At 40.4% G+C, this 26,709-nt stretch overlaps 1 pseudogene; it reads right to left on the bottom strand.

Moving 5' to 3' along the window:
* Positions 1–1,068: 1,068 nt before the first annotated feature.
* Positions 1,069–26,709, bottom strand: LOC116467459 (centrosomal protein of 192 kDa-like; annotated as a pseudogene).

The raw sequence follows: 26,709 nt of genomic DNA, 5'->3' as shown, positions 1-26,709 counted from the left end.
CCACTTCCTTCCCACGCCATAACCCAGACACTCGTGAATTCTGACCTTACTCTGACCATGGCCTATGGTCTAAACCTCCATTTCCCATTTATAAAACGATCAATTATTACTAAGATTCCCTCAAGGTCCAAAACCTTATGATTTAATGTGATGCGTTTGTGAGGCTGAAGGCTCAACTTAGGTAGTTGGTGACAATAAAATATACAAGGTCAACAGCTGCTACTGAAAGTGAAGCTGCCTCTGTGGTCTCTTTAGCAATGTGACTGAGTCAGAGAACCAGACACAGTGGCCAACTGTATTGTGTGTTACTTTGCGTGTGTTGCCTGTATAGATAGATGCATCTACATAAATTGTATCTGTCAACTAATTTTTAGTACCATTATAAAAACATGTAACTAAAGTGATATTCAGGAGTGCTTCTTATGATATAGTTCTTCCGGGAAAAGATGTATATGGCTGCCGTCTGTGTTCAAAGATAACATTACTCATTCCTGACAATTCTATAAAGCAACAAAAATAAAACCCAAGGACAGTAAGCACTCTCTTTCTTGTGCCATTGAGGATCTGCAAAATTGGTATTGACAATATGCACCATAAGCAAAGGAATTCACTGAAGCAGAAAAGAACTTAATTATCACCATCCTATTATCTCAAAACCGCTAAACAATGAGCTCCTACGTGATCTCTCCCGATTTTCAAATGTTTTATTTTTTAAAAATTACACCACGATTTAAAGAAAACACACACACACACAGAGTATTTTACTATCAACAGCAAATCTGGAAGAAGTAGCCAGTGCTGATGGGTGGAAGTGTTTATATGAGCTTCCAGCATGCAACCCATATTGCTCTGGCAGCAGGCCCGGCAGGCGTTGCTCTCTAGCAGTAAAAACCCCCACCCTCACCCCCACAGAGAAAATGACCCAACCAGCGGGAAGGGAATCACATTTTCCCAACACTACCTCATCCAAGTCTATCATCTCCTCTTGCATTCTTACCATTGCTCAGGGGGCCCAGGTTGTCTCTTCTGAAAATTCCTTTCCTTACATTTATTTTTAATAAAGATGTCCTCCAAGTCTTATCAAACCAAGCTGTCAAGTATAAATTTGGATGCATCCAGTGAAAATATTTGCTGGAATATAAGCATATGACTGATTGTTCAAATACCAACAATTCTAGACAGCATCGTGCAGTTTTTCTATCCTTCTGCTGCTTTGTTGATATGATTTATTAAATATTGCACAAGCCCAGATGGACCACCAAAATACAGCTCATTTCAACTGGTAGAAGAAAACACAGATTTATAAAACAGTTTAGGAAATGGCTAATTGCCTTTTTTTTTTGACGGAGTCTCCCTCTGTCATCCAGGCTGAAGTGCAGTGGCCTGATCTCAGCTCACTGCAACCTCCACCTCCTGGGTTCAAGCAGTTCCCCGCCTCAGGCTCCCGAGTAGCTGGGATTACAGGCTCCCACCACCACCCCTGGCTAATTTTTGTATTTTTAGTAGAGATGAGGTTTCACCATATTGTCCAGGCTGGTCTTGAATTCTGGACCTCGTGATCCACCCGCCTCAGCCTCCCAAAGTGCTGGGATTACAGGTGTGAGCCACCATGCCCAGCGTGGTTAATTGCTTTTAAAGAAGGATTTGGCACACTGAATTTCAAGTGGGTAGAACAAAGACACAGGTCCTCATGGACGCCTATGCAGTCTACGTTGGTGTGTGTGCATCGCTCCAGAAATAACTGCCCCAGAAAAACTGGTAGAGAAATTTCTCATACCTCCCAAACCTGTCCTGTAGGATTTGCCTCTATTATTTTCTTTACAGCTTCAACTTTTGCTGTTTCCTGGGATCTGCACTGCCTTTTGTCGTCCTACCACTTCCCTCCTTTCATTTTCCCAAGTCAGTCGAGAAGGTTTCCATGACAGCAACAGAGGTCATCACAATGGCAAGGCAAGGCAAGGAAAGAAAAGGAAAAGATCAAGATCCTCCTCCTCTCTCTCTGCTCCAGCTACTGCCTCCACCTGGCATTAACTTTCTCAGCAGCCCAATTTCCCCAATTCCTCTATCCCCAACTCTGCCCTGCTCCTGATTACACCTTCTTTACTTCATTCTCTTAAGAAAATACCTTGTAGAGGCCAGGCGCGGTGGCTCACACCTGTAATTCCAGCACTTTAGGAGGCCTAGGTGGGTGGATCACAAGGTCAGGAAATCGAGACCATCCTGGCTAACACAGTGAAACCCTGTCTCTACTAAAAAATACAAAAAAATTAGCTGGGCGTGGTGGCAGGCGCCTGTAGTCCCAGTTACAAGGGAGGCTGAGGCAGGAGAATGGCGTGAACCTGGAGGTGGAGCCCACTGCACTCACCTGGCGACAGTACCTCTCAAAAAAAAAAAAAAAAAAAAAAAAAAAAAAAAAAAAAACTTGTAGACTCACTGGGGTTTCACTGTGTTAGCCAGGATGTTTTCCATCTCCTGAGCTTGTGATCTGCCCGCCTCGGCTTCCCAAAGTGCTGGGATTACACGGGTGAGCCACCGTGCCCAGCCTAGAAAGTGATTTATTGTGTGGACATGGCTCACATGATTACAGGGGCTGAGGAGTCCCAAGATCTTCTGTCTGCAAGCTGGAAACCAGGAAGGCTGGTGGTGTAGTGGCAGTCTGAGATCCAAGGACCAGGAACCAGAAGCTCCAAAGTCTGAGGAAAAGAGAAACTGGATGTGCCAGTTCCAGCAAGAGAGTTAACTTGCCTTTTTTTTCTATTTATACTTTGAATGGACTGGACGATGACCACCCACATTGGTGAGGGTGGATAGTCCATACTCAGTCTATGATTCAAGTGCTAATCTCTTCTGGAAACACCTTCACACACACCCAGAAGAATATTTCACCAGCTATCTGGGTGTTCCTTGGCCCTGTTGTGTTGATGCATAAAATTAACTGTCAGAAATATTGTTTCAGATGTTATTTTTACATTGATGTTCTAATAGGCCTACTGTCCTCACATATGTGTGCCCCCACTTTTCTCACAAGGGGAAAGAAGGGAAAAAAAGGAGGAAAAAATAGGTAACATAAAATCCTTACCAAAAATACAAGCTTCAAAGGTCCTTGTTCGTGGTCCCAGGACAAAACCATAAAGGATTGCCATGCTCTGGTTTCCTGTGAGAACGGTGTCTGCTAAGGATAATAGCCTCCATCAATGGTAGACTAGGTAAAGAACATGTGGTACACATATACCATGGAATGCTATGCAGCCATAAAAAAACCAAGATTATGTTCATTCCAGGTATACAGGTGAATCTGGAGGCCATTATCCTTAGCAGACTAATGCAGGAACAGAAAACTAAATACTGCATGTTCTCATTTATAAGTAGGAGCTAAATGATGAGAACACATGGACACATAGTGTAGCAGGATGAGCCGCAGACAAAACTCCTCAGACACCAAGTTAAAGAAGGAAGGGGTTTATTTGGCTGGGAACACCGGCAAGACTCCTGTCTCAAGAGCCGAGCTCCCCGAGTGAACAATTCCTGTCCCTTTTAAGGGCTCACAGCTCTAAGCGGGTCTCCATGAGAGGGTCGTGATCAATTGAGCAAGCAGGGGGTATGTGACTGGGGGCTGCATGCACCGGAAATCAGATTGGAACAGAACAGGACAGGGATTTTCACAGTGCTTTTCCAAACAATGTCTGGAATATATCGATAACTTAACCGGTTAGGTCAGGGGTCTAATCTTTAACTACCAGACCCAGGGCACAGCGCTGGGCTGTCTGCCTGTGGATTTCATTTCTGCCTTTTAGTTTTTACTTCTTCTTTCTTTGGAGGCAGAAATTGGGCACAAGACAATATGAGGGGTGGTCTCCTCCCTTAATAGAGGGAAACAAAACACAGTGGGGACTATCAGAGGGTGGAGGGTGATAGGAGTAAGAGGATCAGGAAAAATAATGAATGGGTATTAGGTTTAATACCTGGGTTATGAAATAATCTGTACAACAAACCCCCATGACACAATTTACCTATATAACAAACCTGCCCATGTACCCCTGAACTTAAAAGTTCAATTAAAAAAATTAAAATCTGTATTATGTCCAGTACCACGAAATCTGTTCACTTAAATGGATGTTTAACATTAAAGGTCCAATTAAAGTATTTCCAGAACTTAAAAAAAATTTTTTTCTTGCAGTTAAGTTCTATAGCAGAAAAAAGACAAATAAATACAGTTAAATTTTAATGTACACAATGAAATAATGTATTTATAGTATGATTTCAAACATACCATTGTCTAACAAAATATCAATAATTGTATGAGATTTTAGCTATTCTTGCACCTAGCCTCAGATTTTTAAATAAGCACTTTTTAGATTTAATAAGTAACATTGAAGGAATGTCTCTAAGAACTTATTATCAGATTAATATACATGATTTCTGTCACTTCCATGCTCATAAAATTAAGAAACTCTCAAATGTCATTTCTGATTAAATATCAAAAATTACTTGTAAAAATACCATAGCTTGGAAATTGGGAAGTTACTGAATTTTATAGCAAGAAAACATGTAAGTTCCACTTTAAAAACAAAAGTGAAATATATTGTACTTATTACAGGGTATATTTAAAGAGCAATATAATGAAACAGTATTAAACTAGGAAGTCAAAAACAAGATTCTCTGGACATTATATAGAATTGTGTCTTTTTATTATTTTAGCTCATTCAGAGTATAGTGGTGTAGGCATTTTCTAGAAGATACATATAATCCAACAATATGTTGCTGTTATTTTCTTGGAGTAAATGAGATTTGCTATTAGATGAACAATTATGACTTACTTTATATGATGGTTCAAATATAATTTTAGGCCAGGCATGGTGGCTCACGCCTGTAATCTCAGCACTTTGGGAGTCCGAGGCAGGTGGATCATGAGGTCAGGAGATAGAGACCTTCCTGGCCAACATGGTGAAACCCCATCTCTACTTAAAAATACAAAAATTAGCTGGGCATGGTGGTGTGTGCCTGTAGTCCCAGCTATTCGGGAGGCTGAGGCAGGAGAATTGCTTGAACCCAGGAGGCGGAGGTTGCAGTGAGCTGAGATCGTGCCACTGCACTCCAGCCTGGTAACAGAGTGGGACTCCATCTCAAATAATAATAATAATAATTTTATAGGATACTATGTTTGAACACAAATGTACAAAATCTGCATAGGTAAAAATGATGCAGCTTAATTTTAAGTAGTGAAGCAAAGCTAACTGTATTCTGCTCAGAACAAAGTTTTTTTCTTTAAATGCATTAAACATAAAGGAAATATTAGTAGGACTTGGTGAACAACTTGATAGTAATAATTGAAACCATCCAATCACCTATCCATATACTATGACATTTATCATATAGGAAATTTCATCAAAATGCTACATTGTGTAAAATGAAAGCATGCTGCCTGATTTATTTAGGAGCCTTAATTTTTATGGAAGAATTTCAACCTAAACTGAAATTTAGAAAATGAATTCTGATGAAACTTGGAAAATTGTGAAATATTTTAATCTCCCTACATTAGGGACTGCTGATAGACACTTAGTTACCAACCGGCTTCCTATGGCCCAGGGCTGAGAGGAAAGGCAAAGCAAACATTTGGTGTCCTTTCCATATAATGGAGCTTTTTTTTCCACAACTCAGCTTGTTACCCATCTTTCAGTAGGCTGGGAAGAAAAATAAGGAAACATTCCTTTCTTTTTTAATGCTTTTTAAAGAGATTAAAATTGTATGTATTTACTGTGTACAATATTGTGTTTTGAAGTATATATACATTGTGGAATGACTTAATCTAGCTAATTAACGTATGTATTAGCACATATTTTGATTATTTTTGTGGTTAAAACACTTAACACCTACTCTCTTAGTATTTCTCAAGAGTACAATATGTTATTAAGTGTAACTCACCATGTAGTAAGGTAGGTCTATTGAACTTATTCCTTCTAACTGAAATTTCACATCATTTGATTGACATACATGCAGCCCTCCCCAATCTCAACCGCCATGATTCTGCTCTCTGTTTCTTTAGGTTCCATCGTTTTAGCTTTCACATACAAGTCAGAATATGCGGTATCTGTCTTTGTGTGCCTGGCTTATTTCACTTAGCATAACATACTGCAAGTTCATCCATGTTGTCACAAATGACACGATGTCCTTCATTTTATGGCTGAATAGTAAATTCATTCATCCATTGATCCACTGATAGGCACTTAGGTTGATTCCACATCTTGACTATTGTGAAAAATGCCGAAATGAACATGGGAGTGCAAAAGCACTGATTTCATTTCCTTTGGATATATACCCAGTAATAAAATTGCTGGATCACATGGTAGTTCTATTTTTAATTTTCTGAGGAACCTCCATACTGTATTCCATAATGGCTGTACAAATTACATTCCGAAAAATGTACAAGGGTGCCCTTTTCTCCACATCCTCACCAACACTTACCTTTTGTGTTTTTGATAATAGCCATTCTAACCGGTGTGAGGAGATATCTTGCTGCGGTTTTGATTTGCATTTCCCTGATGATTAGTGATGTTGAGCATTTTTTCAGACACCAGTTGGTCATTTGCATGTCTTCCTTTGAGAAATGACTATTCTAGTCCTTTGTCCATTTTCAAATTTGTTTCTTGCTATTGAGTTGTTTGAATTCCTTATATATGTTTGATATTAGCCCCTTGTCAGATGTGTGGTTTGCAAATATTATCTCCCACTCTGTAGGTTGTCTCTCCACTCTGTTCACTGTATCCTTTGCTGTGCAGAAGCATCTTAGTTTGCTGTAATCTCATTTGTCTATTTTTGCTTCTGTTGGCTGTGCTTTTGGGGTAAAATCCAAAACGTCCTTGCCCAGATCAATGTCATGAAGCTTTTCCCGTATGTCTTTTTCTAGTAGTTTCATAGTTTTGGACTACTGACATTTCAGTCTTTAATCCATTTAGAGTTGATTTCTCAATAAGGTTCAGCACATGGGCTCATTTGACTCTTTTACATGTGGATATCCTGTTTTCCCAGCACCATTTGAAGAAATCACACTTGACCCATTGTGTGTTCTTGGCACCTTTGTCAAACATTAGTTGACTGTAAGTGTGTTTTATTTCTGGGCTCTCTATTCTGTTTCATTGATCTATGTGTCTGTTTTAATGCCAGTAATATGCTGTTTTGGTTACTATAGCTTTGTAGTATGAGGTCGATATATTATATATTATAATATAAAAATATGTATATATATGTATATGTCAAGTATATTTAGTATTTTATGAGGTCAAGTGGGATGCTTCCAACTTTATTTTTTCCATGTTTGCTCATTCGTTTTGCTCAAGATTGCTTTGGCTATTCAGAGTCTTTTGGGGTTCCATACAAATTTTAATTTTTTTCAATGTTACTATGTTTTCTTTCATTAATGTTTTATAGTTTTCAGTGTAGAGATCTTTCACCTCCTTGGTTAAATTTATTCCAAAGTATTTTTTATAGTTATTGTGAGATTGTTTTACTGATTTCAGATAGTTTGTTGTTAGTAAATAAGGATGCTACTGATTCTTGCATATTGATTTTATATCCTGCAACTTTACTGAATTCGACTGTTTTCTACCAGTTTTCTGGGGGAGTCTTTAGGGTTTTCTCTGTATGGGTATGGGGGTTCATGCCTGTAAACTCTGGGAGGCTGAGGCAGGAGGATCACTTGAGCTCAGGAGTTTGAGACTAGCTTGGGCAACACAGTGAGATCACGTCTCTACAAAAAAATTTTTAAAAAGCCATCTGTGGTGGCACATGCTTGTGGTTCCAGCTACTCGGGAGGCTGAGGCAGGAGGATCACTTGAGGCAGAGAGGTGGATGCTGCAGTGAGCCATGAACATGCCACTGTACTCCAGTCTGGGTGACAGAGACTCTGCCTCCAGAAAAAAAAAAAAACCACGTCATCTGCAAAAAAGGACAGTTTAACTTTTTTCTTTCCAATTTGGATGCCTTTTGTTTCAGCTGTCTAATTGTTCTAAGACCTCCAGCACTATACTGAATAGAAGTGTTGAGGCCATCCTTGTCTTGTTCTGGATCTTTTTTCTCTGTTGATTATGATGCTAGCTGTGGCTATATTATACGTGGCCTTTTTTGTATAGTTGCATATTCTTTATATACCTAATTTGTGGAGAGTTTTTATCATTAAAAAACGTTGAATTTGTCAAATGCTTTTTTCTGCATATATTGGAATGCCCAGAGAGTCGTATAGTTTGGATCTCTGTCCCTACCCAAACCTCACGTTCATCTGTAATCCCCAATGTTGGAATGTTGGAGATGGGGCCTTGTGGGAGGTGACTGGATCATGGGGGCAGTTTCTCACAGTTTAACATCATCCCCCTTGGTGTTGTCATGGTAATAGCAAGTTACCATGAGATTATGTTTAAAAGCATGCAGCACCTCCCCGCTCTTTCTCCTACCTTAGCCATGTGAAGTGCCAGTTTCCCCTTCGCCTTCCACCATAATTGAACCCAAGCAGATGTTGCCATACTTCTTGTACAACCGATGGAACCATGAGCCAATTGAACCTCTTTTCTTTAAAAATTACCCAGTCTCAGGCATTTCTTCATAATACAAGAATGAAATAGTACCAAAAATCGGTACTGGGAGAGGGACATTGTTATGAAGATACCTCGAAATATGGAAGCAGTGTTAGAACTGGTTAATGGTCTGAGCCTGTAACAGTTTGGAAGGCTCAGGAGACAGGAAGATGAGGAAAAACTTTGAACTCCCTAGAGACTTGTTAAATTGTTGTGACCCAAATGCAGGTAGATAGTGATATGGACAATGAAGTCCAGGCTGAGTAGGTTTCATATGGAGATAAAAAATACTTATTGGAACTGGAGTAAAGGTCACTCTTGTATGCTTTGACAAAGAGACTGGTGGCACTATGCTCCTGCTCTAAGACTTGGTGAAACACTGAACTTGAGAGAGATGATTTAGGGTATATGGTGGAACAAATTTCTAGGCAGCAAAGCATTCAAGATTTGACCTAGTTGCTTCTAAAAGCCTATGCTCATATGCCTGAGCAAAGAAATGACCTCAAACTGGAACTTATATTTAAAAGAGAGGCAGCACTTAAAACATTTGGAAAATTTGCAGACTGGCCATGCAGTAGAAAAGAAAAATCCATTTTCAGGGGAGGTATTCAAGCAGGCTGCAGAAATTTGCCCAAGTAAAGAGGAGTCAATTGCTAATAGACAAAACAATGGGGAAAAGGCCTCAGAGGCATTTCAGAGACCTCTGTGACAGTCCCTCCAATCACAGGCCTGAAGGCCTAGGAAGACTGAATGGTTTTATGGGCCAGGCTCAGGGCCCTGCTGCTCTGTGCAGCCTTGAGACATGATGCCCTGCATTTTGGCCACTATAGCTCCAGCCATGGCTAACAGTGGTCAAGGTACAAATTGGGCTGCTGCTTCAGAGGGTGCAAGTTCTAAGCCTTGACAGCTTCCACATAGTGTTAAGCCTGCAGGTGCACAGAGTGCAAGAGCTGGGTCTTAGGAACCTCTGCCTAGATTTCAGAAAATTTATAGAAAAGCCTGGATGTCCAGGAAAATGCCTGCTGCAGGGGTGGAGCCATCACAAAGAACCTGTAACTGGGATGGTGTGGAGGGGGATTGTGGGGTTGCAGCCTCCATATAGAGTTCCCACTGGGGCACTGCTTAGTGGGGCTGTGAGAAAAGGGTCACCATCCTCCAGACCCCAGAAGGGTAGTTCCACCTGTTACCAGAAAGTGGTCCCCATCCAGACCCCAAGAGAGGGTTCGTGGATCTCATGCAAGGAAGAATTTGGGGCGAGTCCACAGTGTAAAATGGAAGCAATTTTATTAAAGTAGTGAAAGAATAGTGACTCCATAGACAAGAGTATGGCATTTCCAAAAGTAGGAGGAAAAAAGTATCCATCCTAGGTACAATGCATATTTAAAGCTGGGAATGCTTTTTTTTCTCAAGGTATCAGGACATTCCTGGGTCTGTTAAGTCCTGAGTCTGTTTAGACAACATTATTAATCTGTTCCCTAAATTGTAAACATCTTGAGGGTAGGAATGCTTAACCTCCTGGAAATGCAGCCCAACAGATCCCAGCTTCATTTTCCTTAGCGCTTATTCAAAATGGAGTTGCTCTGGTTTGAATGCTTCTTACATATATCCTCCCTCCTTTTTACAAGAGGACCCTTAATCCTAAGGGTTGCAGAAGGATCAAGGTCTGTCTTCTGTAACTTTTTCATGCTGAACAGGGGCAATGATATTTCCACATAACTATTAGGGTCTCTTGTATTCAGGGTAAAGAGGAGCTCAGTCAGAAAGTGTTGGTATGGTAAGTGTCGTTTGTAACTCTGAGTTCCAGCAAAATGTGACACCTAGAAGATTAATAAGTGTCCAATTTAAGAAAGTATTGAGTAAGCTTATCTTGCGTTCCTATACAAAGAGTACAACTGTAATATATTCAACAATAGCAAAGTAAAGTAAGTAAAATTATCCCAGGTAAACTAAACAAGGCTTTCCAAAAACTGGGCAGTTGTTGGAACCAAGCTGATATGGAGTTGACTGATGGTGCATCAAAGGCAGACATGAGTGTCTAAACCTTTCTAAGCCTGGGTAATAATTATGTGAATAGTCTGGAAAATGCAACATTTGGTTTTAACCAAAGCACAATTTCCCCCTTGACCCACTGTTAAAATGTCCAAAGCCATAGGGTTTGATAAGGCCACCTGCCTAATCTGAGAGGTGTCCTCAGTTAGAAGGGTAAGAGCATAGTGTGTATTATTGAAAGGTGCAGCCGTGTGCTTGGCCAGAGCCTCAACTTGCAGCTGGACATTGATTGTGGCTGCCCATGAAGAAAGTATAGCCATCTGGCAGAACCACCAACATGCCCATTTTTGTCACCTATAATGAACCTTTACTTTCCCAGTTAGATGGAAGACAGTCCAATTTGGTGTGGATACATCCCAGGAAATAAAGACGACCACATGAACCACCTTCAAGTTCACTTATAAGGTAAGTATGACAAGCCATGAGTTCCACAAGCCCCTAACCATCTCAAAAAACAAGAAGAAGCTGGTCTGTTAAAAGAAAGCTCTTACTCAAATTTTGGAAAAATCAGCAGCTAATAAATTATTTAAGCTGTGGCCTATGCCTCCTCGGTCTTGTATTCAAAAAAAATGCTGAGACCTTTGGCTACTGGCACCTCTGGCAAAGCCTTCCACAGGTACGACTGGGAAAGACTTAATCTGAAAGAAACATTACTTACAGTTTTCATTTTTATTTATTTACTTTTTACTTTGTAAAAAAAAAAAACAAAAAAAGTGGTTATTATTTTCAAGTAGTACAGTTATCAAGTGGAAATGGGAGAGGCTGGGTTTCCATAGAGTCATATAGTCAGTTAAATGTGCTCAGAAGTTAAGAACTAGCTACCTACTGCTTGAGGGAAGTGGAACTATTCCTGCCACAGGTTTCTGAGAGCTGTTTCTCCCAGAGGTGCTTTTAAAGATAAATCTGTATAATATAGGGGGTCTCAAAAAAACCAATTTTACAGTAAATATTAAATCCCATTTCTTAGAGTCTCCTCTCTGTCAGGTGCCCCATTTGGTGTGGGCAGGAAGCATGACACCCAAGGCTGGTGCGTCAAATCTATTTCTGTGGGTTTTGCTAAAACCATGGGTGAACGATTGAGAAATTTAGCTCGCTGAGATGGCTAGATGGACTTCATGTTTTCTGTACAGCTCGCTGTAAGTACCTCTCTTGGCTGGCTTTTGAAAATACGAGGTGGCTGTAAGTTTGAGGTGATAATACTCTCTCTTTTGCAGCTTCCGCATTATTGGTCACGTGTGCAAAGTCGTCACACCACTTTGCAGTTGGTGAAGCCAGAATCAGGATTGCAATACATGTTAAACAAAGGCTGAATCAAGACACATGAACATCTAGAAGGTCTTTTCAGTTCTTTACAACTGAGCCTCGACAGTGCCTGTTACAACAAAATTGTCCTCCAAACACTAATTCACAATCTTCTCCAATACATGTGCAAACAGTGGATTGACTATTTGTCCATCTTTGACACTCACTGTTTTCCATCAAGAGGGAAATGTTCCAAAGCAAGAAACTGTTTGTTGGACAAAATCAATAGAATGTCTGAGCATGATCCACGTGGCAGGGGTTTACTTCCTGAAGAATGGACTTCACCTTTTATCACCACTTCACATTGAGGTCCAAATGGCTGCACAAACATTTTTTAGATCCTAAAAAAGAAAGAAATCAGAATTGAAGATCCTGAATTCAATTCTATTGTCAACTATTTCCTGTATTTCCTTTGCCCAAAGACAGCTAGGTGTTGAGGATACAATGATATTCCCACCCTTAGAGCTTGTGCTCCAGGGAAGAATATAGGCAAGGAGAGAGATGATCACAATGCCATCTGCACAGGGGGTGTGAGTGGCCATGGTGCTACAAGCATGCTATTTATAAGAAATCTGGGAAAAGTGGAGGAAAGCTTCCCAGGAGGAGCCAGCCCAGGGAAGTTGAGGGCAAGCAGTCCAGACACAGGCATGCACACTGGTGCAGGCATGACTCTTTTCTTCTTCTGTAAGGTCCTAAGAGCAGACTGAGCACACAAAGAGTTCTGTAACCCAGGCAGGGGGATAAGCTGTGTGTGTCTAAGAGGAGAGTGTGCTTTAAGCAACGGCCACACAAGCGAGCTAGATACTCTTCACAGGGGAGCTCTGGCTGTAAGTAGATATTCACTTATGATTTGGGGTCCCAGAATTCATGGGCCCATAGAAGAAATGAAGAAATACACCTCAACAGCTGACAAAATCAACTAGTGGTTTCTGGGAGAATAAGAAAAGTGAATGAGAAAAATCAAGATTGATGTTTTATTATTTACTTTTTTCAGAATATACGTAAAAATAATGATTTCTTAATATCTATTCAGCTGGTTTCAAAGGAGATTCTCAGTATCAAAAAGAAGAAAATGTGAAGCTAAATGAAAGAGGTTACACAGATTCATAGCATCTATTAACCAAAGTAAGATGTGGACTTTGTCATTCAGACTGTGGGTTTTGAAGCACATCCAAGCGAGTGGCTATTTTGAGAGATGAGTAAAACCTTGTAGTGATAAACATATTTATGTTACCTTTCCTCCCAAGCTTTGGGATCCTTTGGAGAAAAAGAATCTATAACCTCATGTTCTTCTCCAGGCTTAAGGAATAGATTCTCTGGATCCACTGAGGAGGGCCTTCCTCATTCTGGGACCTAAATAGTGACAGAATCATAATTAAATGTCAACTTGCAGCTTTCACTCAGTAACTCCTGCCTTAGGTCCCTTTCTCATTCACTAGGAGAGGTTATCTTTCCCTTTCTTCTAGTCCATCACAGTCTCAACCCATCCCATTCTCTTGGAAAGCATCTCTTTTCCTTCATTTTCTTCCATAACAAACCTATCTCCCACAAACTGCACCCATAATTTCCTGTCACTAATGCCCTCTCACTCTCCTTTAGGTCTCAGAAAAGAGGTCAAAGTGTGTGGGTCACTCCTCCCCAACTCCAGCCACAAGCTGACATGCACATTTTTCAGAAATCAATGTAGAACTTGTTTTTCATATTCAAGACATTGGACTCTAACCTAACAGCACCATAGCACATATTTCACACTAGAGAAGCATCCAGTTTTTCAAACTCTCAGCAATTCCGTCATCTGCTCCTCAAAGCACCCTGACAGGGCAGGCAGCACCGGAACCCTCAGAAGGCAGGGAACTCTCACAATCTCAGGAAAGACTACTTTATGGTGCTCTGGTGGGAATTCATATGTTGATATCTAAATAAACTTCAGTATTCCCAGTGTTTCTCAGAGGTAAGAGCTGCTTTGTGGATGAAGCCACGATGGGACACCAAATGCATCATCTAGAAGATGGAGTGAGACAGATCTTTCAACAATCTGTCACCATTAAAGTGACCACAGTCTAAATGCAAGACAATGGTGGCAGAGGGGAGGACTGATGGTACCTGTAAGTCCCTGGGAGCATGAGTTTTAGCTGTTTCTACTCTTGGAGATCAACACTTCTAAGAACTGGTGTAGGGTTTCGGCTGTCAACTTCTAGGTCAACTCTTGCCACAAAGTCTGCTCCTGAGTCTTGAATCTCTAAAATTAAAAAAATGTTATTCTTTTAGTTCAGAGACCAGAGAGTTATTAAATTGTACACACCATCACCACTCCAACACAATGTTTTTAGGGACAATGAGAACATGTAGGCAAGAAGATATTTTAAAGAATTAAAAGAGGACTGGAAATGAGTGGAGAAGCAGAAAAAGCAAGAGCAAATCCAACTGGTAAATGAGATAAGATCAATTTAGAGAAAATATTGCAATAGGTCCTCAGTAGTACTTTCTGTGCCATGCACATCCACCTAGGTTTGACCCCAAACAGCAAGCTATCTGCCTCATTGTCAGAACAACAGAAGAAGATAATTGACAAAGACTCGAAGCATACACATTTACCGACAGAGGAAAGAAGTCTCAAATTTGTAGTGTATTTAGATGTAGAGAAAAGCAATTCCCAGAAAATAGAAACATGATACCTGAAGAGCCGAGTTGCTTCTTTGGACTCTGAAAAAGACCCGAAATTATCAGAAATTCTGGACCTTATTAGATAAAAATAAAAAATTAATGTATACTAGCATTAAGATTGAAATCTGAATGAAAGAAAAGCAGTTTGGAAAAACTTATCTTTTTTTTTTTGATGGAATGTGCATTGCGTCCTACCTGTCCCTCATAACTGGCAGATGTCATGTGGTTGATCACAGAGGGGCCTGCCAGCCAAGGGACCACTTCAGCACAGGCAGCTGCTCCTGCAGGAGCTCAGCCAGGATCCTTGGAAAACATCAGACCTTGCCAGGCCACGGTGCTCTGTTCAGAAACAGAAGACTCGGCTTCAGTAAAGCCAATAGTGTAATGTGAAATTTGTGAACAAAATTCTTAACAAAAATATTTTATTTCATAAGATCGATGTATTCTGTGAATTTTTTTTATTACACATTCCTACTCACAACAGTAAGAATCTGCCTGACTGGCATTGTGGCATGCATCCAGTCCATCGATTTTAGTGGCAGAGATTTCCAGCCTCCACCACTGCAGCCAACAAAATCAAGAATGTCTTTCTCTTCTGTTTCAACCTAATTACAAAAAAGGGACTTATTTATGAAAAGCAATATATTAATAAATAGCACTTGTGTTCACATCACTGCCATTTCTATCCACAAATTAAAAGTCAGGATTAAATAAAACTTACCTAAGTTTTCCTGGGCTATTTTCTAGTTGCTTATTTTCTACAAAGATAAATGTTAAATTCTCCTTTTTAGGTTATCTACATGCCCAAATAGACCACAGAATTAAGCTGCTGCTACTTGAAAAAGACTATCAATCTTCAGATGAACTTAAAATTGTATAAAATATATAAACTTCTTTTCTCTTAAGAAGTTGTAAAATGAGTTTTAGTATTAGAATCATGACTTCTCAATTCATTTCAAAAAATATCATTAATATCTCGGCATTTTCAGCCAATCTAAATGTGCATAAATGATATCAAAATAGACATACCCAAAGTTTACAACAAGTGCCTACGGTCATGATGCACTCACTTCCTCAAACATGGGCGACAAACCTAACTCACACCCTTCAGAATATACTTGAAAATAATGATTTCTTAAATTCCATTCCACTGGTTTCAAAGGAGATTTTTAGTAATAGAAAGAAGGAAATCTAAAGCTAAATAAAAAAGGTTACATGGAGCTATATCATCTATTAGGTAATGTTAGATGTGAACTTTGTCATTCAGACTGTGGATTTTGAAGCACATCTAAGTGAATGGCTGTTTTGAGAGGCGCGTGAAACCTTGTTATTATAAACATGTTTATGTTACCTTTTTTCCCAGGCTTCAGAATCCTTCGGAGAAAATGAAACTATGACCTCATGTTCTTCTCCAGGTTTAAGGGACAGATTCTCTGGATCCTCTAAAAAGGGACTTCCTTGTTCTGGGACCTAAAAAGTGACAGAATCATAATTGAATGCCGACTTAGAGAAACGTGGCTTCCACTCAGTCACTCCTGCCTTAGATGCCTTTCTCATTTACTAGTACAGGTTATTTGGCCCTTCCTCCTAGTTCACCAGAGTCTCAGCTTAACCTATTCTCCCAGGAAGCATCTCTTTTCCTTCTTTATCTTCCCTAACAAACCTGATCTTCCACCCACTGCACCCCCATATTTACACTAGCAAAACATCCAGTGTCTAAAATTCTCAGCGATCCCATGATCTGCTCCTCAGGGTATCCTGACAGGGCAGGCAGCACCAGGGCCCTCAGAAGGCAGGGAACTCTCACAGTCTCAGGAAAGACTACTGTATGATGCTCTGGTGGGAATTCATACGTTGATATCTAAATAAACTTCAATGTTCCCAGCGTTTCTCAGAGGTAAGGGCTGCTTTGTGGATGAAGCCACGATGGCCACCAAACGCATCATCTAGAAGATGGAGCGAGACAGACCTTTCAACAATTTGTCACCATTTAAGTGACAATAGTCTGAATGCAAGACAATGATGGCAGAGGGGAGGACTGAGGGTACCTATAAGTCCCTGGGAGCATGGGTTTTAGCTCTTCTCTTTATTGGAGATCAACACTTCTAAGAACTAGTGTAGGGTTTTGACTGTCAACTTCTATGTCAACTCTTGCCCACAAAGTCTTCTCCTGAGTCCTGAAGCTCTAAAATTAAAAAAGGTTATTCTTTTAGTTTAGAGACCAGAGAGTTATTGAATTGTACACGCCATCACTAGTCCAACACAGTGTCCTTAGAGGCAATGAGAAAATGTAGGCAAGAAGATTTTTTAAAGAATTAAATGAGGTAAGATCAATTTAGAGAAAATATCGCAATAGGTCCTCAGTGGTACTTGCTGTGGTCATGCACATTCACCTAAGTTTGACCCAAAACAGCATGCCATCTGCCTCATTGTCAAAACAACATAAGATATTTGACTGATGACTAGAAGCATTCACATTTACTGACAGAGGAAAGAAGTTTCAAATTTGTAATGTATTTAGATATAGAGAAAAGCAATTCCCGGAAAATACAAACATGATACATGAAGAGCCGAGTTGCTTCTTTGGACTCTGGAACAGAACTGAAATTATCAGAAATTCTGGACCTTATTAGATAAAAATAAAAAATTAATGTATACTAGCATTAAGATTGAAATCTGAATGAAAGAAAAGCAGTTTGGAAAAACTTATCTTTTTTTTTTGATGGAAAGCACATTGTGTCCTACCTGTCCCTCTTAACTGGCAGATGTCATGTGGTTGATCACAGAGTGACCTGCCAGCTGAGGGACCACATCAGTGCAGGGAGCTGCTCCTGCAGGAACTCAGCCAGCATCCTTGGAAAACATCAGACCTTGCCAGGCCACAGTGCTCTGTTCGGAAATAGAAGACTCGGTTTCAGTAAAGCCAATAGTGTAATGTGAAATTGTGAACAAAATTCTTAACAAAAATATTTTATTTCATAAGATCGATGTATTCTGTGAATTTTTTTTATTACACATTTGTACTCACAGCAGTAAGAATCAGCCTGATTGGCATTGTGGCATGCATCCAGTCCATCGATTTTAGTGGCAGAGATTTCCAGCCTCCACCACTGCAGCCAACAAAATCAAGAATGTCTTTCTCTTCTGTTTCTACCTAATTACAAAAAAGGGACTGATTTATTTAAAGCACTATATTCATAAATAACACTACTTATGTTCATATCACTGTCATTTCTAGCCACAAATTAAGAATCAGGATTAAGGAGAACTTTCCAATTGCTTATATTCTACAAAGATAAATGTCAAATTCTTCTTTCGATGTCGTCTATGTACCCAAATAGACCAGAGAATTAAGCTGCTGCTACTTGGAAAAGACTATTTAATCTACAGATGAAGTGACAATTGTATAAATTACATAGACCTCCTTTCTATTATTAGAAAGTTTTAATAATGAGTCCTAGTATTAGAATAATGACTTCTTCATTCCCTTCAAAAACATTGTTGATATCTTGGCATTTTCAAATTTTATTTAAAAATGTTAAAAATACTATCTAAATAGACATATTTAAAGTTTACAAGGGCCTATGATCATGTTGAACTCACTGCCTTAATCGGGGAGACCAACATAACTCAGACCCCTGAGATCCCCACGTATAGAAATATTTGAAGATATGAGAATGCCACTGGACACCATAATCAGTGCACATCCCTGACATGAAATGGCATACTACTTGCCTGCAGTCTAGGCACATTCTCCTTCATAATTCGAGTAATTTCTAGATTACTCATAACACCTAAAAGAATGTACGTGCCGTGTAAATAGTTGTTATACATTATCGTGTAGGGAATAATGAAAAGAAATGCCCATACACTGTCCAGTACAAATGCAACCATCTTTTTTACGGGGAGGGGGGATGGATATTTTTGATTCAAGGTTGGTAGAATGTGAGGATGCAGTACCCACAGATACAGAGGACTGAATATATTTAACACACTCACATTTTGCTTTGCCCCAAACAACCATAAAATAAAGGGAAATGAAGTCCACCTGGTGGGCGGGAGCTAACTTCCATGATGGCCCAGGAAAGTCTGGGGTCCGGATTCACTCTCAAGGCTGTAAAGCTTTAATATCTTCCAGAGAACAGACGATGTTACTTCAAGCTTGTGGACAGGGAGAGGCTAAAATGAAACTGGAATTCTATACATAAAGCCCAGAAATGCAAAGAAGTGCCCTTTATAGAAATAAAAAGAAAACTGAAAAAAAGTCTGATGGCATGTCTGTGACGGTAACAAGGAACCTGTCCAGAGGTAGGTGGCATCGGAGACTGTTAATAAAAACATGAAAGCCTGGGCCTAGGCCCGACCAGGTATGGGAGCCCCAGGCTAAAAATCACGAGGCTTTCAGTGTCTCCAGCATTTCTGCAAAGTACTCTCTAGGAACATTTCCAAAGACCAGGACACATGGGATTCCTAAAGCAAAAAAGCAGCCTCAGTGAATGTGAGCTTGCATGAAACATTTTTAAATATCAAAAAATGGAATCTACTCAAAGTCAGGAAGACTCAACAGAAGCAACGGGTGGAAACATTAGTACTTCAAGAAACAGAAATCTGAAATAAACTACACAATTATTCATTTTGAATATATATCATGAAGTCTATAACAGAGAAAAAGATGCATGAAGCAATGGTGAACACGAAGAAGTATAAATAGCTTGATCTGTAAAATTTTTTCAATGTTGGGGTTTCAAAAACTGTTTACAACTAAAATATTGATCAAAGGTAATATGGAAGGAAAACATAAGCATTTAAATGAAGAAAGCTGACTGTGTTGCTTGGGAATAGAATAGAGCTCCTGATTCACTTTAGATTTGAATAAGCAATATGAAATAAGTAGAAATAGAAACACATAATGTCCAAACTAGTGCTAAGGAAAAACAAAGGAAAATATAATTTATCCAAGAGGAGACAAAAAAGGAAAGAAGAAACAAAAGGAAAAATTTTGGCTAATTTTTTAAGGTATATTATACTAAAGTAGATGTTAAATACTTAAAACAGAAAGATGGAAATGAATACACCAGGAAATTCATAATGAAAATAAAGGTGAGCCGAGCATGGTGGCTCATGCCTGTAATCCCATCACTTTGGGAAGTCGAGGCGGATGGATCACTTTAAGTCAGGAGCTCGAGACCAGCCTGACCAACATGGTGAAACCCCATTTCTACTAAAAATACAAAATCAGATGGGTGTGGTGGTGCACACTTGTAATCCCAGCTACTTGGGAGGCTGAGGCAGGGAAATTGCTTGAACCCGGGAGGTGGAGGTTGCAGTAAGTGAGATCGCCCCAATGCACTCCAGCCTGGGAAACAAGAACAAAACTCTGTCTCAAAAAAAAAAAAAAAAAAGAAAGAAAGAAAAGAAAACAAAGATGATGCACAATATTAACACCAGACAAAATTGGCTCTAAGACAAAAGGGATAAAGAGAATTTTTATTTATTTTATTACTTTTAAAGTTTTTTAGGGTCAGAGTCTTGTTCTGTCACCAATGCTGGAGTGCAGCAGCACAATCATAGCTCACTGTAGCCTGGATCTCCTGGTCCACCATACCTGGCTTATTTTTCAAAAATTTTTTTAGACAGTCACTAGGTTGCTCAGGCTGGTCTAAAGCTCCCGGCCTCAAGTGATCCTCTCCACCAGGCATATTAAAATTGCATTTCCAGGTATTTCAAAAGCTTACATAAGCAAATCATCAGATAAAGTAGTCAAAAAGACTCCCCTTACCAAATGAAGGCATAAGCCCCAAGATTAACTTATCTCCTTTCTTTTGATAAATTACCATAACTTATATTCAGTCCCATTTTACAAAATTAACAAGTAGAGGGCCAGGAACTGTGAACTTTCAGTAATTGTAATAGTAGTGCTAAAACCAAATTTGTATAATTTTATAAATAAATAAAAATAAAATATAAGTAATGAATGACAGAAAAAGTAAAACCTTCATATTTTACTGTACATTATAAGCACTACAACAAAATGGTGCCCGAGGAGAAGATCCCATGGCAATGCTGGTGTGAGGTGGAAAGGGGTGGAGGAGAACCTGGCCCTGAGAGAGGAGAAATCAAGCACTGACTCCTAGTGCAACTGTTACATCAAAGGAGAGCGCCCTAGAAAGCTGCCTTTTCCCCACTGATGCTGATCTGAGGACGCTGATGCTGACTTGCAGCCAGCGGTTGGTTGCCTTGAGCACATGAAGGTGGGACTGGGAAGCCGTCCCAACACCGCAGGCATGAGGAAGCTTCCACTCCTCAGGCACTCCAACACTCCCTGGGTGAGAATAGGGCACAGTCAAAGACGCAAGCGATAGCAAACCCCTGACTAAAAGCCAATCAGTTCAATGGCAATGAGTCTATGAGACAGCCTGTTTGTGGCTCAGAGCTACAGTTCAAAGTGCTCCAGATGCAGGAGTCCTTGCCACTGCCTGAGCCTCAGCAGAGACCTGCCAACAACCTTTTCCTGCTTCCATCCAGTCCAGGAAAAACAATTAAAATTAGATCGAAGTCACCATTATAGCTACTGAATTATTGGATGTTACTGCCAGTTAGTCATCTCTTCCTTTTTTCTCTCACAAATCATATGCCACTGCTTAACCTAACAGAAAACCACAGAGGCTCTAACTTTCCAGATATAGAGTCTCTCTGATTTTAATACTACCACCCGTCTTTGCACCATCCTCATGCAGTTGCTCTGGAGGGCACAGAAGACAGCACCTCAGTGGCTATGTGTACCACGTAAGTAAAATCACAGCTCCCAGCGATGGGGGCACAGTGACCATCAGCAAGAGGGAAGCTGCCCCACAGATGCACCTGAGTGCTGCCTCTTCACCACAACAGCCACCCAGACACTCTCAAGGTGGAGACACTCGTTCACTCTGGGATTCAACTCTAAACTGGACATTTCCTAGGTGAAATAATCACAAAACTGCAATGGCAGAGCAAAAGAGGAGTAAGAGAGGCAAAGCCACAGGCAGCCTGTCACCTGCATAAGTGCTAGGGGTGTTCTAAGCCATCTTCAGGGACCCTTGCACAGAAATATATTGTGGTGGTCTCAGTTTGGGACAAAGCACAAAACTTACAAGAAATTAGGCCAACCAGTAACTCCTTGAAACAAACTAGCTTTGTGGGGTCATTTGAAAAAAATTCAACTGTGAAATAACAACAACAATAATAGAGCAAAAGCATCTCACCAAGTCCTGATGTCATTCCTGAATCCCGTGGCCCATTTCCACAGTTTGTACCAACAGACTGCACAGGAAAATGTTTTGCTGTGCTTAGCAGGTTCTGATGTAAGGCATTAGAATATGGGTTGCAGATGGAAGAGTTACCCATCCATCCAGAGCCAGTATTTATTTGGTCCCAAATTCTCATAGCCACAGAGTTCTGCACATGCTCTCCCTTGAAAGCTGGATAAGGACAGCCTCGTAAGAAGCCATGGACTGTGGCACTGCCAGCCTGGCACTGAGGCAAGGAAACACTTCCAGCTGAAGGCAGTGTTCTTAAATACCTCTGGAAGCTGTGCTGGGAGGGGGTCACATCAAGGAGTGCAGGCACCACAGCAGACACGTTCTGCATCTCAGCTGCAGAGCCATGAATGGTTCTGCTTGGAACAGGTCCTGGCCTCTGAGCTCACTACTGGCAGTTGATGTATCTCTAGAGATGATTCTTTGCTCTTCTTCTATAGTTTCCTAGCAGGACACAGGGAAGTGTGAGCAGCTGACCCTGTCTGATGACTCAGACCTAACTGTTGTGGGAAGTCAGGGACCCCAAATGGAGGGACCGGCTGAAGCCATGGAAGAACGTGGATTGTGAATATTTTATGGACATTTATTAGTTCCCCAAATTAATACTTTTATAATTTCTTACGCCTGTCTTTACTGCAATCTCCAAACATAAATTGTAAAGATTTCATGGACACTTATCACTTCCCCAATCAATACCCTTGTGATTTCCTATGCCTGTCTTTAATCTCTTAATTCTGTCAGCCGAGGAGGATGTATGTCGCCTCAGGACCATGTGATAATTGCATTAACTGCACAAATTGTACAGCATGTGTGTTTATGCAATATGAAATCTGAGCACCTTGAAAAAAGAACAGGATAACAGCAATTGTTCAGGGAATAAGAGAGATAACCCTAAACTCTGACCACCAGTGAGCCGGGCAGAACGGAGCCATATTTCTCTTCTTTCAAAAGCAAATGGGAGAAATATCGCTGAATTCTTTTTCTCAGCATGGGATATCCCTGAGAAAGAGAATGTGCACCTAGGGGTAGGTCTCTGAACTGGCCCCCCCGGGGCGTACCTGCCTGTTATGGTTGAGACTGCAGGGGTGAAATAAACTCCAGTCTCCCATAGTGCTCCCAGGCTTATTAGGAAGAGGAAATTCCCGCCTAATAAATTTTGGTCAGACCAGTTATCTCAAAACCCCGTCTCCTGATAAGATGTTATCAATGACAATGGTGCCCGAAACTTCATTAGCAATTTTAATTTCATCTTGGAGCTGTGGTCCTTGATCTTGCCCTGCCTCCACTTGCCTTGTGATATTCTATTACCCTGTTAAGTACTTGATGTCTGTCACCCACACCTATTCGCACACTCTCTCCCCTTTTGAAACTCCCTAATAAAAACTTGCTGGTTTTTGTGGCTTGTGGGGCATCACAGATCCTACCAACGTGTGATGTCTCCCCCGGAGGCCCAGCTTTAAAATTTCTCTCTTGTACTCTGTCCGTTTATTTCTCAAGCTGGCCAACGCTTAGGAAAATAGAAAAGAACCTATGTGACTGTCAGGGCAGGTCCCCCAATACCTAACTTGCTCAGGAGAGCCAGCCTGATTGGGTCCACTTCCCTGAGGTTTGAGGTCAAATCCACCTCGCTGGGTTCCAACAGATCTCCACTTTTGGAGGAAGGATCTTCACTTGATCCAAGATTAGGTTTTACATCTTTAGGCTTGCTACTCAGAGGAGTAGTTTCAGTCATTTTTCGTATCAGAGTTGTTTTGGATAATAGATGGTAATGTTCCTTTTTCTATATTCTGAAATGAAACTTTTTCTCTCAATTTTTCCACAGCGTGTTCCTCTGATGGGGCTGGGCTGGCTTGAATAATTTGAGGTGCTTATCTCACTGGTGATATCACTGTGAGTCTAACAAAATTTAAAAAAACAGTCACAGATAAACTGCATATAACAAATTCAGGTCATGCTGGTATAAACTCAGGTAATGTAATAAGGAAATCTACATGGGTTATCTTTCTGAAATAGATGTGGTCTACACAACGGAGTTATTCTGCAACTGGGAAATGCAGGCTATTAGAAAATTTACATTTGTTGCTTTGTAAAAAAAATATGAGGAAAATAAACAGGAGGTATACATCAATTGTATCTGAAATTTACATAAAGGACCAAAGTCAAGTAAGCTTTTGAAACTTTAAGGGACGTTTGTAAACTTTATAATGAAAATCTAAATATATTAGTCACGAGGGGGAGTGGGGATCAGAGGCGCGGCCTGTTCACCAGGGCCCCCACTCCCGATGTGTCCCTGCTGCTGCTTGTGTTTGAAGAATCAAAGATGTTAACTCTCATGTGCACTCATCCGTATCCTGTGTCTAAACGCATGTGGCTCTGCTTTCCTAAGAATGCAGTTAACAGTCCTAGTGGATGTTCACACACATCTCTTTACACATGATGCATAACCTGAAGAGTGACAGCTGCAGCCGTGGCAGGATGGACCAGCTGGAGTTCACACACAAGTCAAGGCAGACTTCACCCTTACTGACTGTTGTGGTACTGGGCTTGGAAACTTCTCCTGGCCAAAGATTTAGGAACAAAGACACAAAAAAACAAAGGCCACATTATTTGTCAGTTCCTAATAATAACAAAGAAAATGTATTCAGTGGTGACTTACTAGGTGACAGGCACTGCCCTCACATACTATTCTTGCTTAGGGATGAAGCAGTAGGTTGAGGGAGGGTTAGCATCTGTCTAAAGAGGTAGCAGAGGGGAAATTATCTGATGCTGTAACTCAGCCCTTACCCACTATGCTAAGAATATGCAGACTCAATACCTAACAACATCACAAAAAGACAGCTTTCAGTGAAATGGGTGTGACATTTTGTCTAACACTGCACCACACATTTAGTAACTCTAGTGCACATACTTTGCAACTTGGTGGAGCAGGGCTCTACAGCAAACCCAGAGCAGTCACATTCAGCTCATTAAAAACCGAACACTGTCATTTCCACAAAATACACACACAAAACAGACAATAAAATGCTGCCTTCCCCAACACAAATCTCTCTGATCTTCTCTCCTATCCCCATAGCTACTGCCTTAGCCCAAGTCATTTCTTTTTCTAAATTACTTCTCGATATGTCAGATTTTCTTATCAAGGAAGTAAGTTCTCTCTTCTCTGGTGGTCTAATAAAATAGCCCACTGATGGCTGCAAAATAATTAAATAATGATTTCCTTACTTTTCAACTGCTTTCAGAAGTTCTAGACTATTTTATCTTACATTGACATCACAGCTAAATGATGTCGACAAAGCTGTTCTTCCCACTTAACCTCAAATTACTAGAGATAAACTTTAAAGGATCAGATACAACCTTTTATTTCCTTAATGCTATCTTTTAATCATTAAAACAAATACTGTCCAATAAGTTGCCCTTACTAAGTAAATTACACAGAAATAATACTTTATTCCTTCAATAATTATTATTCAACACCTACTATGTGTTAGGCACCGTTTAATCATTGGTGACATATTAATGAGAAAGAAGATAAAAACTCCTGCCTCCTGGAACTTACGGTATAAGGGTACTTTATAAAATAAACACATTTTTAAAAAATCTGTATTCAGATTAGGGATGCTCCTTCTGATTTGCATGAAAGTTTCAGGAAGGTTTGCATTCAAGGAACTTGCTATAGGGCAGAAATGTCCACTGTCTTTCTTACACAACAGTCACATGACAGACCTAAAATGTGAACTCAGTAAATGCACTTCATTTGTTATTGCTATTCACTTGGGAACTTTTTTTTCTTGATTCAGTAACTTAAATGCAAATCAAAATTGTAACTTATACCCAAATAAAAGTTTTGAATATTAGAACTATTTTCCTATGATCCAGTGTTTTTTTCATCTATTTAATAAGGAAGCTAGTTACTCTTCAAATTCTGTCATAATCTCAAAAGTCCCAATCAATCCAGGCAGAAAAATCCACCTCTCTAAAGTATTTATTCTCATTTAAATTCACTGCAATGGACAAGACCACAATTCAGTTTCAACATTAAGTTCTATAAATCAACTTTGGTTTCTTTCTTTTTTATTTTTTTTGAGACAGAGTTTCACTCTTGTCGCGCAGGTGCACAATCTCGGCTCACTAAAATGTGCACTGCCCAGGTTCAAGTGATTCTCCTGCCTCAGCCTCCCGGATAGCTGGCATTACAGGTGTGTGCTACCATACCCAGCTAATTTTTTGTATTTTTTTTTAAGTAGAGATAGGGTTTCACCATGTTGGCCAGGCTGGTCTCAAACTGCTGATCTCAGGTAATCCACCCACCTCAGAATCCCAAAATGTTAGGATTACAAGCGTGAGCCACTGTGCCTGGCCATCAACTGTGATTTCTAACATTATGTCTACTATCTCAAAATGAGACTTAGTGAAATTCAGGTTTTATAAACACTCCCTCCAATAACCCTAATTTCCTCCATGGAGTTAATCAATAAGTCCTCTGACTCTAGGGAATCAATCTTGAATTCCTGCCCTGTCCTCTGCTTCCATGTGTCAGCCTTGTCCCCAGCCTTCATCTCTTCTCTCCTGTTTCCTATGCCTCTGCCTGCTTCTTTCCCTCCTCTGTGCTTCACTGATGTCTCCACCCAGGCCCCTCATATATGATAGCCTCCTGCTGCACCTGGAGATGGGCAGCACCACAACAAAGTCGCCCCTGTCCCCAAGCACTTCCTCCCAGTTTATTGGAGATAAAACCCAACTCCTACCAGGAGCTCACATGCTCTGGCCTTGGAATCATGCATCCATCCTACCTGCCCACTCTCTCCTCTCAGCAGCTCTGCCTGCCTGCTTTCCAT

Source organism: Hylobates moloch, unplaced genomic scaffold (genome assembly GCF_009828535.3).
Source record: "Hylobates moloch isolate HMO894 unplaced genomic scaffold, HMol_V3 SCAFFOLD_4, whole genome shotgun sequence".
Lineage (NCBI taxonomy): Eukaryota > Metazoa > Chordata > Mammalia > Primates > Hylobatidae > Hylobates > Hylobates moloch.
The sequence above is the reverse complement of the archived record's forward strand: the minus strand, read 5'-3'. Positions and strand labels throughout refer to the sequence as shown.